This window comes from Danio aesculapii, chromosome 23 (genome assembly GCF_903798145.1).
Source record: "Danio aesculapii chromosome 23, fDanAes4.1, whole genome shotgun sequence".
NCBI classification, from domain to species: Eukaryota; Metazoa; Chordata; class Actinopteri; order Cypriniformes; family Danionidae; genus Danio; species Danio aesculapii.
In genome coordinates this window covers 24,552,799-24,567,848 of record NC_079457.1, presented here as the reverse complement: position 1 = coordinate 24,567,848, position 15,050 = coordinate 24,552,799, and the positions used below count along the sequence as shown (strand labels likewise).

Sequence of the window (15,050 nt, the reverse complement as noted above, 5' to 3'; positions counted from 1 at the left end):
TGGTCCAGTTTTTTTCACGTGACTTGCAGTGTGCTTGTGGCATTCTTTCAACTAGCTGACCTAGAAAGCATGCGCATCGCTCCTGATATGCCTCCATTGAAAATACAAACTTACGCGCACAAAAGACACAATATGTAAACAGCCCTTAGTTAATAGCCTCAGTCATCGTTAATCAAGGGTGCATGTGCATTAGCCTTGGTGTGCAAGCTTGGAACTTTAAACTAACTTGAAACACATTTGGTGTGAATCATATGCTCTCGTAGGCCACATAAAATTATATGGCAGGCTGGATTTGGCCTGCAGGCATTGAGTTTGACATGTGCCCTAAAAGATAATTTAATAAAACACCCAACCCCCTATTCAGTATTTAGTATATTCTTCCAATGTTCCACACACCAAGAACAGCTTCTGCCAATGATTTATTTATTTATTTTTAAATACAACCAATAATCCACACTCAAGATAAATTCAATAAATGCAGAAAGTACATTGAACGGGTGTATTCAACCAAACCAATGACTGGTCAGTCATTGCATCTCATGTTGAGTGTGTTTGTGCTTGGCCATTGCCTCTGGCCTCATATACCCTAAAGGACTCCAACTCATTCTCATCTAATTTGTATTGTTTCCCAGTCTTCCCCTTAATGGCTTGTTTGACATGTGTGCTCTGCGCCACTGCACACAATTATGACAAGGTGCTTAGACAGCCCGGCGAGGCTGGAGGCCAACATTTCTATTGACACTCGCTCTTTTACGGCACTGGCCTGCCGAGAAGCGAGAGCCAGCCGTCGCCTTGAGTGATGGTGATAGATGTGGCCATCCGCGCAGGTGTGAGCGCGCCTTCATGTGCATGTAAACTAGCATCACTTTCCATCAAGAAGGCTATTGCTGAGTATATTGCATGTGGAAAGAGCTTTTTTTGTTATATAATGCTGGAAGGATTTCGGTATCATTGTCGAAGGATGAAAGGGAGAAAATGAGGGACTTTCAGAATCTTCATGGGCTGACAGGTTGGTTGAATTCAATCGAGTAGTGTCCACTTAGGATCCTGAGGCAGTGCTATTGGCTGAAAGGAGTTTTTAGTTGGGACTGTACACAATGGCTCAATTAAAATCTGTCGGTTTATGCTTTTTAAAAAGGGATACTTCCCTCAAATCCCCAAGGCCATCCAACATGTAGGTAACTTTTTAATTCAGTAGAAAATGTGGTCCTTTTGGTGTAACTGTGGTGAATGATACATTTTAAGGCACAGATACAGACAAAACAAATATTGATCAATAGTTTTACCTCATTAGATCTCATTATATCTTCAGGAGATCCAACTATTAATTTTGCTTTGCTTATACAGTTGAAGTCAGAATTAATAGCCCCCCTTTGATATTAAATTTTTTAGAAAATTCCCAAATGATGATTAACAGAGCAAGGAGTTTTTCACAGTATTTCCTATAGTTTTTTTTCTGGAGAAAGTCTTATTTGTTTTCTTTCGGCTAGAATAAAAGCAATTTTTAAAAAAGTATTTTAACCTCTTAAGGCCCAAGGTGTTTTTTTACATGCATTTTTATTTCTCTTTGGTGTTTGAGCTTATTAGATCCTAATTATAATAAAAACCTAAGTATCATCTTTTGATATGATGTACTTTTAGAGAAAAATTATGTCCATATATGTGGACTTGTGGTCCGAATTTATATAAACACTTTTTTACTGAATTTTTTTTAATGCATATTTAACATAGACATTTTTTTGACTATCAGAGAGTAAAAACAACATTTTTTTTCTATTTCGGACAGTTAAAAACAGTGTTTGGGACATTTCATATGCTGCAAAACAGTTGCAGGATGACACTATATGTCTGTAACAAAATATAAAACATTCAAAGTATTTTAAATAGCTACTTAAGAGCTAAAATGTGCTGTCCATGTATGTGGACACTCAAGCCCTAAGAAGTTAATGTTAATATCATTAGCCACCTTAAGCTATATATATTTTTTTGATTGTCTACAGAACAAACCATCGTTATACAATGACTTGCCTAATTACCCTAACCTGCCTAGTTAACCTAATAAACATAGTTAAGCCTTAAACTCATACCTGCCAACACTCCAGAGAGTCTCCCATATTTCAGACCAATCTCCTGCTACAGTCCCGTTTTGTTATTTCTCCCAGGAAGACTCCCATAATTTTTTTATTTTGGTTCAGTCTGTAACACCCGCAGGTAGCTGATCCCAAAAACCCAGTGCATAATACAGTTACTAACACCACAGTACAGTTACTTTCTTATCCCGGTTCTCAACAGTGTTATTCAGAGAGCTCACCAGTATGCTTTAACTTGCCATTTAAGCTCAATACTAGTGTCTTGAAAATATCTAGTAAAATATTATGTACTGTCATCATGACAAAGATAATTCAATTCAATTCATCTTTATTTCTATAGTGCTTTTACAATGTAAATTTTGTCAAAGCAGCTTAACACAAAAGTTCTAGTAAATTGAAAGTGTATCAGTCCAGTTTTCAGAGTTGAAGTTCAGTTTAGTTCAGTTCAATGTGGTTTAATTTTTACCACTGAAAGAGCATATCCATCGATGCACAACTCCATGAGTTCCAAACCAAGCAAGCCAGTGATGACAGTGACGAGGAACAAACTTCACCAATTGACGAAAGTGAAGGAAAAAATGAGAGAAACCAAGCTCAGTTAAGCACAAAACTGATAAAAGAAATAAAGAAGATAAAAGAAATCAGTTACTAGAAATTAGTATTATGTGTAGAAATGTGTTGAAAAAATCTTCTTCCCATTAAACAGAAATTGGGGAAAAATATATCTTCGGATGAGATGACGGTGAGTAAATTTGCAATAAACTTTCATTTTTGGGTACACTGTTCTGTTTTTGGTACAGCCAATTATGTTTTTAAAATTTAAACAAACTATACAAATTATTTGCAGTCTTTTTTTTTTTACTTTGAATGAAATTTGCCTAATAGTCATTTAATCTTACATTACGTTAAACTGACTTAAAGCAATCAAACGGAATCCTGTATAACTTTGAAAGTTTGAACACTTAAAACATGTCATTTCTTTAACCTTAATCCACGTAGTTACCTTTATAGCCCATTTTTCATTGGTAAGTATGTGTTAAGTGCACATAATGTAAAATAAACTGCAACCTGTTTTTGTACAGTATTTATAATCATGTACTTACCATTGCTTATGCTAATGTACAGTACAGTTCTGGATAAGGTGATGCACCTACTAGGAGTCAATGAATTTCAGATAAAAAAAAAATCTGAAGAAAAGTTTTTAAAAAAAACATATTCACCTCAACCTTTTGAATGCTGTGATATATGTGCATTTCAATATGCATCTTAAATATGCATTTCCAATTCTAAATGTGTTAATGATACATCTTGAAATCCTTAATTGGAAGAGGACAAATAAGGCTGTTTTGTATGCAGCCATTTGAAACTCCACCATGCAACTGTGTAAAGCTTGCGTCGAGATCATTGCATAATGAAAGTGATTGTATGTGTCACAGAGGGAAGAGGCAGGCAGCTGGAAAGGTGGCGATTCGGGAAGGAATTTTAACACACCTCTCTGAGAGAAAGAGAGCTGATACAAAAAAAGAATCTGGAAAAAAGAGAGAAGGGTGAAAAAGTCATTCAGTGCATACACAAAGATGTGAGCAAAACCTTTTTTTGTTCTCCAGGAGATGCATTATGAATGCATAATCAAAGTATATATATGCCAGAATATTTAGTCTTTGTCAGGCTGAAACCTTGTGTGTTTTTGCTTTGCCATTGAATATTTTTTCAGGAATCATTTAAAATAAACCACTTTGCAAGTATTTGACTATAGTGAGGGCAGCACAGTGGCTCAGTGGTCACCTCACAGCAAGAAGGTCATTAGTTCAAGTCCCAGCTGAGCCAGCTGGCATTTCTGTGCGGAGTTTGCATGTTCTCCCCCGCTCTTCTAGTTGGTTTCCTCCGGGTGATGTCTGTTTTTCTATGATTACATGCTTTCTTAACTGATGTTTTTTCAGTCATTTCTATTGTAGAGTATGTTTATTTGTAATGGAAAGGATCATATATTTACATATTCATCTAAACGTTGCTCTAAATTGCTCTTGCTTTAAGCTTATCATTAAAGTTCTGGCGAAAATAATGGCGAAAATGGATGTACATTTATGGAAATCTGTGAACGCTGATATATACTTCTGCATCAAGCGCATGTGTATGCTCCGGTGAGCCTCCGTCGCATACTCCTCACAGTGGCTGATGCTGACCTCTCAAAAATTTAACTATGCGTCGCAAGGACGTTTAGCGCAAGCTCTGTGATGTGCTAGCTGTGACACTGTGGGCGGGGACCGAGTGCCGCACAAACCTGTCAGAGCAAGTGGTTACAAGTGTCGAGTCCCGTGAAGGAGCCCTAGATGGAAATTGTTGTTTTGTGTTTACCTTATGATTAAAGTTGTTGCATGTCCACCAGTTCTCGCTTCTGAATGAGCGAGTTTTAGCTACTTGTACATTAAAGTAGCGTTCAGAAAAAACAAAACACCTGCGAAGAACTCTACACAAAGGAACATAAAAGCCTGATGCCAGCTAGCGTTTGGAAGTGTTAATGCAGAGCAACACAAACAGCACGCAGAAGAATAAATATACAGCTACGTGCAAGGCAGCATTTGAGCTTGATTTTCATTCAAATGTAATAATATTATCAAATATACAAATGTCTGACAGTATATAAAGCCATTGTAGCAACTACAAATGAGCACAGCATTTAATTCTACAAAAATAATTTTCCCATTTCTTGAAATGTATCAGCTTTGGACGTCCAAGGTTTCCATCCAACAGCCTTACTATACTACATCACCGCTTTTAGCTTGTTATTCCAGCACGTCTTCAGTCATCAATCGTCTTAATCAACCAATGTGTTTCTTGGGCCCAAAAGGGAACGTTGGAGTCATTCTCAAAACTTGAATCTGTAACAAAACTAACCTTAGGTTTCGCTCGCCTCATTTTCCTCATCTGTAACACATTAAGCATGACGTTCCGCCTGGCAGGAGCCCGGCCAGATCTCTTCCAGCTGTTTGTCCTGTACGGTTTCCCAGCATGCCTTCTTCTGAGGCTGTATTTGTCATGATAGGCTCTGATTTGCCTCAATTAGTTCAGCCTGGACATTCAGCTCAGGCTGCAGGAAGGCTGGTTATGGCTCATGAAACTAATGAGACTGTACGAGAGGACCTCCTAGTAGCCAAACCAGGCTACAGGACTATCTACTGACCCCAGGGCGCCAACGCATCGGCGAGACTGCAGGCACCGTCTCTTTAGGATCCCGCCGTGAGGAAATACCCATGCCAAAGAATAATGTACTGTAAGGAGAAATGATCTTGCATTTTCAAGCTGCCTTGGAGAAGAGCTAGTTAGGCGTCTCAGTGATGGAAACCTCATCATTAGATTGGTATCAATATTTCAGTCACACTTTGCGTCGTGGTGAGATGCCAGCAGGAGGGCCGTTTCAGATGCTGCATCTTATCCCAACACGAGAACGCGTGCTGATGTCATTTGCATTTCTCTTCATGCACTGCTTGCGTCTGTTTCTAAACTATCTCACTCATCGTAAAGTGCTGCATACATCTCCTTTTCTATCAGGCTGTCTTTTGCTTGGATGTTTGGTGCGGATGTCTGCCGTAGGCTTGGTTGGGTGAGATTGAGGTGTCTGTCGCCGATGCCTGAGGAAGAGAAAAGGGGCACATGCCTTGGATCGGGCCCAGCCGAGGTGAAAGCACATCTGGATGTGCAGCAGAAATCCCTGCAGCCACTCGCTGCTCTGTACGAGCTGTCAGAGCTGCGGTTTGCTTGTCAAATGGAAGATGTCAGGGTCGCTGTGGTCAGAAACTTTCTGTTTCTGGAAGAGCTGGTATTGCTGTCGAGTGGCTCACTTTATAGAAAGGCTTTTGGGAAGATGGCACTTCTGACTGTCGAAATAAATCCAGCGTCTGCAAACTTCAAATGCAAATTACATTTGCAGAACTGAAAAATCTATTGATTTCTGTTTAAAGGGAATGTTAACCATGCCAGCACTTTCGCTTTTATATTGTTTAAGTAGTCTCTTTAAAACATTATGTGAATTGTTGTTGCTTTTAGCGTTCTAAGCTTTCTGTCCATATACAATATGTAGGGCTGAGCGATTTGGCCTAAAATCAAAATCTTAATTGCTTAATTAAGCTTAATTGAACATTTTAACTTGATTACGATTAATTATTTATTTATATATTTATATATATTGTTTGTTTATTTTTGCTGAAATATTTGTACAGTAAATATGCATTTTTTCTTTGGTACAAGCTGCTCCTATTGCTCTGTTTTCTTAGTGTTTATGTTGCCATGCTCGACATGTTGGTGGAATAACACAATCAAGTGGGGTCATGTGACTTCACATGTTTTGGGAAAGTAATCGAAAAAATATTGATCTGGAAAAATTTTATCGATTATAGGTTCTGAATGTCAATTTCTATTACTTTTCGATTAATCATCCAGCCCTAACAGTATGGTCACACTCTGACATCAAATTATATGTTTGGCATCTTTATCTGTATGGGGTCTGTGTTGTGTTTATCTTCAGACGTCACACTTTAGATGGTCAGAGTCTGTTTGTCTGATGTCAGTGGTTATAAGTTTCCAAGTTTTTTTAAATGATCTTCTTTCAACACTTAGATATTGCTTGATACTAATAGAAGATTTGGCATGCTATCCCATGAGAGAACCCTGAGCTCAGAGATAATTGAGCCCAGGCCTCATGGTCAATGAGCATGTAAGGGGTGCGAGATCAGGTAGCTCTCGAAAGCTCCCCTTGGTAAAGGAGGAAAGGGGGGGATGGGGGATTCTTCAATAAAATGAAGATAGGGAGTAATGCTAGTCTGGCTATATATAGTTTGGAATGATCTGATTGGCTTACTAATGATTACAGAAGATAGACCAGCCAGGATCAATCATATCACGTGCTCCTCTCGAATAGTTTGTGACACTTCACTTATGTTAAATGGAACAACAGAAAATAATATTTAAAACTGGTTTGAGACATTTGGACATCGTGATAGTTTTGGTTTAAACTGTCACGTTATAATAATCTCCTTGATTGTTCTAAGCGGAAACAAACAATGAAACGAAATCACCATTTTAAACATTGTTTTAACATCAAGTTTAGTTAATGAATTCATGTTTAAGTAAATGGTTTGCTCGTGTCACCGTTCAGCCCATCCATCTATAACAAACTTTTAAAACTGCTTTAACTGTTAATGTGAACCGTTTCAGAATGCCTAATTGTAAGGTATTTTGTTTCCACTGCATTGAATACAATATTTCACACAGGTGTTTCAGAACGAATTTCAATGAATGTCTCTAAAGCGGCGCCTATTGCTATTCTTTGAAGTGCTGTTCGGGCATCTATTCTTGTGTGACTAGGAACTCATAAAGCATTTGCTGGTCTTTTTTTGGAAACTCGCACGAATAATCCATACTCCTTTATGCTGTGTAATTGCGCAGATCTGAGAGCTCAAGTAATCATAATCAGTATGGATAATTTTCAGTACAATGGCTGTTGTTTGTGAAGTTTTTTCTTCCTTTTCTCCATTTTGTCACCAGAAGAACAGAAACACGCGCCAGTGAACTCAAGCTCCTGTGATCCATTATACCGTCTTAGCAGTTACCCCGTAAAGCTCTCTCTACTGCATAGTCCTTCAGACTTTTTTTTTCATTTTATAAGATTACAGAAGATGCTCAGAAATGGATTTGAGGGGTCAGTGCAGATCTATTTTCCAGTCAGACAGCAGCACCTGAAAACACTGCAGTCTTATCCATCACTGAAGAAAACAGCCACCCTCAGACAGCAGAAAAAGAAACAAGCAGTGCGTGGAGGCAGATATGGCTAGTTTAGCCCAGGCCTGTTGCGATATTGGCCGTGTAGGTCTCAGTAGGAGATAGAAGATTTGGAGATCTGAGGTCTGGCGCCTTCTTGTTTACAGCCTTAATTCCAGACCACAGCATCTTGTCAAATACATGAGGCACGCTGTCAGATACTTTGCGATTGAGGTGCAGAAATAACAGTCTTTGAACAACCTGCTGCTATATCGGATAACCCATGCCACCTTGAGTTTGCACGGTGCCAAAATTGAAGTCAAGTGTTCCTTGCTCCTGGCATCCCATCAGCCAACACTGTCTCCGCTCATGCATACGAGACGGGACGGCGATGGCGGAGGCGTCTGGCTTTGGATGACATCATCAGGAGAGGGATGAACCGAAGGAAGGGGGTGCTTGTGTTGCTTGTGGAAGCTTCCCAGAGAAGGAGATTATGTGTTAGAGTCGCCATATGCTCCCCTACCCCAGGTGACTACCGGGAAAACAGGAAGTGCCACCTTTTTAATAAGCGGCATAATGCCTGCCAGCATCGTATCAGTCACCAGGGTATAATGCGTGTCCATTTCACTCATCATTATTGTGTTTTGAGGAAAAGAACAGACTTCTAATTTTAGACCTCTTTTTTTGTGAGCAGAAAATGGCTGTTTGTTCATTTGATGAGCAGCGGAAGCTTTTATTTTTAGATGTGGTTAAGATATTCATTCTTGACATCCAGACTTGAGGAAGATTTCAGAGAGGCTGATTGTGTGTGTGTATGCATGTGAATAATTAAAAGATGAGGTAATGCACTGATGGAAGGAGAAAAGGGAAATGAAAGTCTCTCACCACATGAGAGCTTGTTTCTCTAAAACGCAAGTTCAAAATTACAAGTCATTCTGTCTGACAGCGATGGTTTTTGCAACTTATTTTGGGATTTGTCAAATCTTACAAGTCTCCTGTGTGTGTGTGTGTGCTGTCACACCTGAGCGCAGCGCTGATCAGATTGTCCAGCTTCTTCTAAAAGCTTTTTTTTTTAAATGTCTGTTTCCTGAAAACACTCCATCTGTTTATCCATTTAATTAGTGACAGATGAATCAGATGATGCGTTCCGCAGTTAATGTCAGTCATTTGTTCTCAGAGCGTGCGGCTATTCCTTTGCTGTCTGCAGTGTAAGAATGCACACAGGAACATGTTTTCTAAATTGATTAGTTGCTGTTATAAAGTTGTGTCATGAACAATTAATTGGAAGAGTTTTATTTTCTTAAAGGGATAGATCACACACAATAAGATATTTTAAGATATTTTACAGTATATATATATATATATATATATATATATATATATATATATATTATATATATATATATATATATATATATATATATATATATATATATTATATATATTATATATAATATGTATATACAGTATGTGGGGTGTAACGGATCACTTTTGATTACAACAGTTTATAATGCACGTGACCCGTGAATAACTTTTAATAGAATAACTTGTATAGGTTATAACTACATTTTTAACAATTGCAAATGATTTGTATCAACGCATTTTGGCGTCCCTGTAAAATATAATGATGACAGAAAAAGTTGTGGTGGGACCTAAATGCTTTCTTAGGTTATGTATTAAAGTTGTTTTCTGTCACTGTTTGTTTAGCCTGCATTAATGCATTCAGTGTAAAGCTGCACAATTAAACATTAAAAGATCATGATCTCAATTCAAACCCGCTCAACATGTATGAAAAATGATAATGATTTGCAGATGTTTATTAATCCTTCGAAGTGCTGCATTCAAATCTGCGTTTGATCGAGTACACTTTTTTGCTTCAAACAATTAAATACTGAATAAAGAAGTACTGGGAGAACAGTTTATAGTTCAGATAGAAATACTGATGTAAGATATAAACACTGTTTGATGGAACTTTACGCTGGTGAATGTTGTAGCAATTACATTGTGTAACCAATAGGTGGCAACAAACAACCATTAAAAATATGCTACACCTATAATGAAACATGAAGTTTTATGTGTAAATTGTTGAATCATTAATTGAAAATAAATATGATATGTTGCACAAGATGTTAGATTTCTATATTTAGCATTATCAGCAACAGTAGCAAAGATAATTTTTCATATTTGAATATTTTCTTTTTTTTCAGCTGGTTCTTTATCATGGCAAAAATAAAATAAATCAGTTATCAGAGATGAGTTATTAGAACTATTATGTTTAGAAATGTGTGAAATGTGAAAAAATCTTCTCTCTGTTAAACAGAATTTGAGGAAAAAATTAACAGGGGGCTAATAATTCAGGGGGGCTAACAATTCAGTCTTCAACTGTATATATATATATTAATATATATATATATATATATATATATATATATATATATATATATATATATATAAAGTGTATATGGCTGTATTTATTTCTCCAAATGTTACGCCATTATGCTTTTATTTCAATGGAAAACCGCAGGGAGTTCCTAAAGCTTCTCTTTTGTTGGTAACAGTCGGGTTTATAAGCACTGGTTATTACAAGTATGGGAAGATGGTTGATTCATGTTGTGTTCCCAAATGCACATTATAAGTGACCCAAATTCAGAGCAGATGCAGGGATGAGATGTGGAGAAGCATTGGTTGCAAACCAAGCCACTCTGAGAGACTAAAAACACAGTCAGATCAGGAGGTGCTTATGTGTAAGAACACAGCACATGCCGCTTAAATGCAACATACATATTTATCAAATCAATAAAGCCATATCGGGATTTATCTAATTGTGCAGCCATTTCCATGTGATTTTAGAGCATGCTACCTTTCTAAAGAAGCCCACTGTTCAATCTTATAAGCAGTCATTCATAGTACAGTACATGCTTATAAAATTACTTCGTATAGTCAGCCTGACTGATCGACTAATTTGACGGCCATTCAGGTATTGTGTGTTTACATGGAAAAGAGTTAAAACATGATTAGCAACAATTTTCTGCTTTAAATAAAGCCTCTCATATTGATTATTCACATATATTTCTTTCTTTTTTGTTGAATCACAGTCGATTACAGTCAGCAGTGTTCACACAAGACCAGGACCTTTTTACCTCGGTTGTAATCAGGAGGTCTTGAACTTTTAGCATTGCTGCATTCTGTCATTTTCTGTCAAAAGTGTACCATTAACCTCTCAAATAACCCCACGGGAGGTGCATGGTAGATTTCTGTGCCATATTAGCCTGGTAACCAAGGTGACGTGAGGATTTTGTTACAAAACCGCTTGGGCAGCCATTTTTGGGATGTCTGGTTAGTTTGGGTTTATATGATGCATTTTCATGATTTAATTTTTCTTTAGCATGTGGCTGTTTTTATGCAATATTATACATATATTTTTTATAGATTATTACAGTTATATATATATAAATTGTTTGTTTAAATTACTAACAAATCCAAAATAAATCTTTCTCCTCACATTTTCTCTTTCCCATTCAAACCACAGAATTGCAATTACAATTTAGGCTGATTGTTGTTACCTCTTTTAAATCACTATCAACTCGGAAGGCTTGACATGTTTTTTGGTCCAATTGCCCTTTTGTGTTTTTCGCTGTCATTCCAGCCCCCCTTAAAACACTCCCAAGTATTCCCAAAAGCTTTACTCTGTTTCCCCCTCCCAGCCTCGCTGCCTCCCCCTTCTCACCCCTCCAACCCTTTGTTAGAGGACAGCCCCTCATCCACTCCCCCTCTCACTTGTCTTCTCTTCATTCGAGGCGCAGAGAGAGGGAGTCATGAGCGTCCGTGCCGTAAGGATGCAGAAAACACGCTTCACACATTGTTTAACGTAACGGAGAGGAGGACCAATTTCCATGGGCAGTTTGTTTTCTTCTTTCTGCTTTTTCCACTCATTTGTGTGCGCGCTCCCTGGCTTTGGCTAAGACGCGCTGGCTGAACGTAAGCTTGCGCTGACAGAGTACCTGCTGCCTGGGGGATTTTCGACATGAATAGCGGCGATCAGAGTGTGTGTTTTGGCTGACCATGAACATTCCTCTGAGGCTCAGCTGGACCGAATTTAAGCTCAGGACAAGGGCAGAGACACCAGCAAAGGAATGGATGCTTATGAGAGCTAAATGGAGCGGGAAAGAGCTCTGAATATCTTCTGACTCCAACAAAAAGAATAAGACGAGAGAGACACTTTTTCCAAAGCAACAACAACTTGCAAGAGCTTGTCTTGTCTTGGAAACTATCACCTAAAAAGGACTGAGGACAAACAATATTGTCCTATGCAGTGTGTGTTTTTCTTTGCGCATACCGTGGCAATCTCAGCTGTTCCTTCTTGTTTCCGCTTGCCCGTATCAGGGAGCGCGTGTCTGCGCTGACAGGAGCGTCAGGGGGGAAGAGTCTGCTCACCAGACACCTCAACTTTCAACTTTCGAGAGGACTTGTGTTAAAGAAGGGGGGTTTAGGAAAAAAAAAAGACCCTTCACTCTGCAGGGCATATGGTCGAGCTGGCCGAAGACAGCTGCTGACTCTCTGTGGGCTAATTATTCATTCATTCAGAAGATTCGTCTTGGGGTGGGGGAGAAAAGTTTCAACATTTACAACCGAAGACTAGCCTAAGTGTGCAGATCTCTGCAGGATTAGGAAAGCGGTCACTGTCCAAAAGTTTGCATGTTGTGTTTGTGTGTGTGTGGTAAGCCTAATGACTCCAATTCCAGCTTGCGGGTAACTGAGTGTTTCTCTGGACAGAAGACTAGCATGATGCCTAGCCACACCCGGAGTGAATCCTGACACATGCCACAACAAGAGCAGCCTGGCATCTTCCCGCCACTGTCGGGCACAGACAGGTTGGCAGCACGTACTGAAAGAAGGGAATTCATTATGCCATAAAAATTACAAGCATCTCTAAAAAAAAAAGAGCCAATTCATTACTAATTCATCAAGCTGTGGAGATCTGCGCTTGTGGATTTAAAGTACAAAGTGCAGCGGGATTGGTTTTGCACTCACTTGTTCCGTGTTGCCAATCTAGGCCAGGGGGTCCAGTGAGCTTTGTCAAACACACTCGAGAGAACTTGCACACTAACCTTTCATGACACAAACCACCGACGCTTGGGAAAGAAAATGGAGGGATTGTCGGAAGGTTAGGGACTCTAGGACCAGTACCCTTCCAGAGAAGCTTTAATTTGGGAACAAAATGCGTGCTTGGAGACTGGCGAAAGTATTGTCTTACGGGGTTTCAGGAAGGAAACTGTGATAAGAAGCATCACCGGAGTTTTAGCTGAAACCCTTGTTGGATTTCGTTTGTCTACACCTTTTTCTCTGAGTCTGTTTGGGAACGCTTGCCAACTTGGGCGTACTTTAGGGAAAGGCGCGGAGTGGAGTATGACCAGTTGTCAGTACCCACGGCCGCCCCCAGAGCGTGGACCGCATGTACCAGCACACAAGTGTCAATGGTCGTGCGATACTTCATGATTCCTTGCAACATCGGTCTCATACTGCTGGCCACATCCACGCTCGGCTTCGCTGTACTCCTCTTCCGCAATAACTGTAGGTCCAGTTAGTGAAACCTGACATGCAGCGTATGTATATATATATGTGTTTGTTGTTTTTGTGTTTGTGCATTGAGTTTTGTTGCCTGATAAGTTACAGGTAGTTGGTCCTATCCCTTGTGTGCCCGTAGAGTTTTCTTACTGTGATGTAGAGGGAGACACTTTGACGGATGGATGGTTAATAAGGATCGATGGCAATCAAAAACTAATCCTAATGCGTAGGCTTCGATCCCCTGCCTGACAGTGAAATGATTAAGGATGACACAGATAAACTGTCCTCATCCTACAAAGTGCTTGAGTGCTTGTGTCTAAAAACACCCGCTCGGTGGCATTCTGTCATTCCTGAAGCTAGTGGTATTTAGACTGCACAGTGGGATAAAGGGGGCAGATTAAATGCCTTTGGATGTGAAAGCTTGGCATTAGCGTCAGTGCTTACTGTATCTGCTTGAGTGAATCTGCAAACGCTTTGGTGTCTTAGGGTGCTTCGCCAGCCGGTGTGTGTTGCCAGATAGATTTGGCACAGTGCTTGTATAGAAAGAATTGGATAGGAAACGTGAGCTCCAGAGCATGTCACATGTGCTTGATGACATGAAGCAGCAGGTAACGGTACTTTGCTGGTTGGATGTATTACTTTCTATCCTTTTTTGATCTGCAACATTTATTCCTGATAGTCTTTTTTTGTGAGTTTGTAGCCACATATAAACACAATATATAAGACTACATTTGATTTTCATTATGGAAAGGTAAAAATGTTTTTCAGGATGCCTGTGTTACAGAAGGAAGTTTAATTAACTAGAAATTGTTTTTGCTACGCATCTGGTGCTGATGTTTTGTTAAACTCTTAGTGAGAACAGGAAGGAAGCTTGCACAGATTGCATATTATTATTATTATTGATATTTTGTCTGTTTAGCATTTGAGTTCAGCAGCTTTGTGTACAGGGGGTAACATGGCAGTTTTATATTAGTTACAGTAAAACATTTGGTTGTTTAACTTTTACAGATGCAAAAGTTATAGTCTCTATTGAAGAATTAGACATATTTGATCATAAGGTACATTACACAACTCTCATTGATTCTTGCTTTGAATTAAATTTGTTTTTACTGATGTTCTAGTTTTATATCTGGATATAAGTATATATAAGTTTAGATGTTTTGACATTTTAAGTATCTAGGGCTTTAGGGCATCAGACTTAGCCAGCTAGCTATCTCCTCTGCAACTCTCACATGGTCACCCACTAAAGCTAAACAGGGCTGCGTCCAGTCAGTACCTGGATGGGAGACCACATGGGAAAACTAGGTTGCTGACGGAAGTGGTGTTAGTGAGATCAGCAGTGAGACCAACCTATGGTTTGTGTAGGTCCTAACGCCCAGTATAGTGATGGGGACTCTATACTGCTCAGTGAGTGCCGTCTTTCGGATGAGATATTCAACCAAGGTCCCGACTCTCTGTGGTCGATAAAATCCCAGGATGTTCTTCGAAAAAGAGTAGGGGTTTAACCCCGACATCCTGGCCAAAATTTGCCCACTGGCCTCTGTCCATCATGGCCTCCTAACCATCCCCAAATCATAATTGCTTCATCACTCTCTCTCCTCTCCACCAATCAGCTGGTGTGTGGTGGTGCGGTCGGCACAA

The 15,050-nt window shown here is 39.3% G+C and overlaps 1 protein-coding gene across 1 annotated transcript in view; it reads left to right on the top strand.

The window, feature by feature from the left end:
* agrn (agrin) overlaps positions 1-15,050 on the top strand; it is a 463,463-nt gene that overhangs the window by 193,381 nt on the left and 255,032 nt on the right. The gene's annotated exons all lie outside the window — the stretch shown is intronic.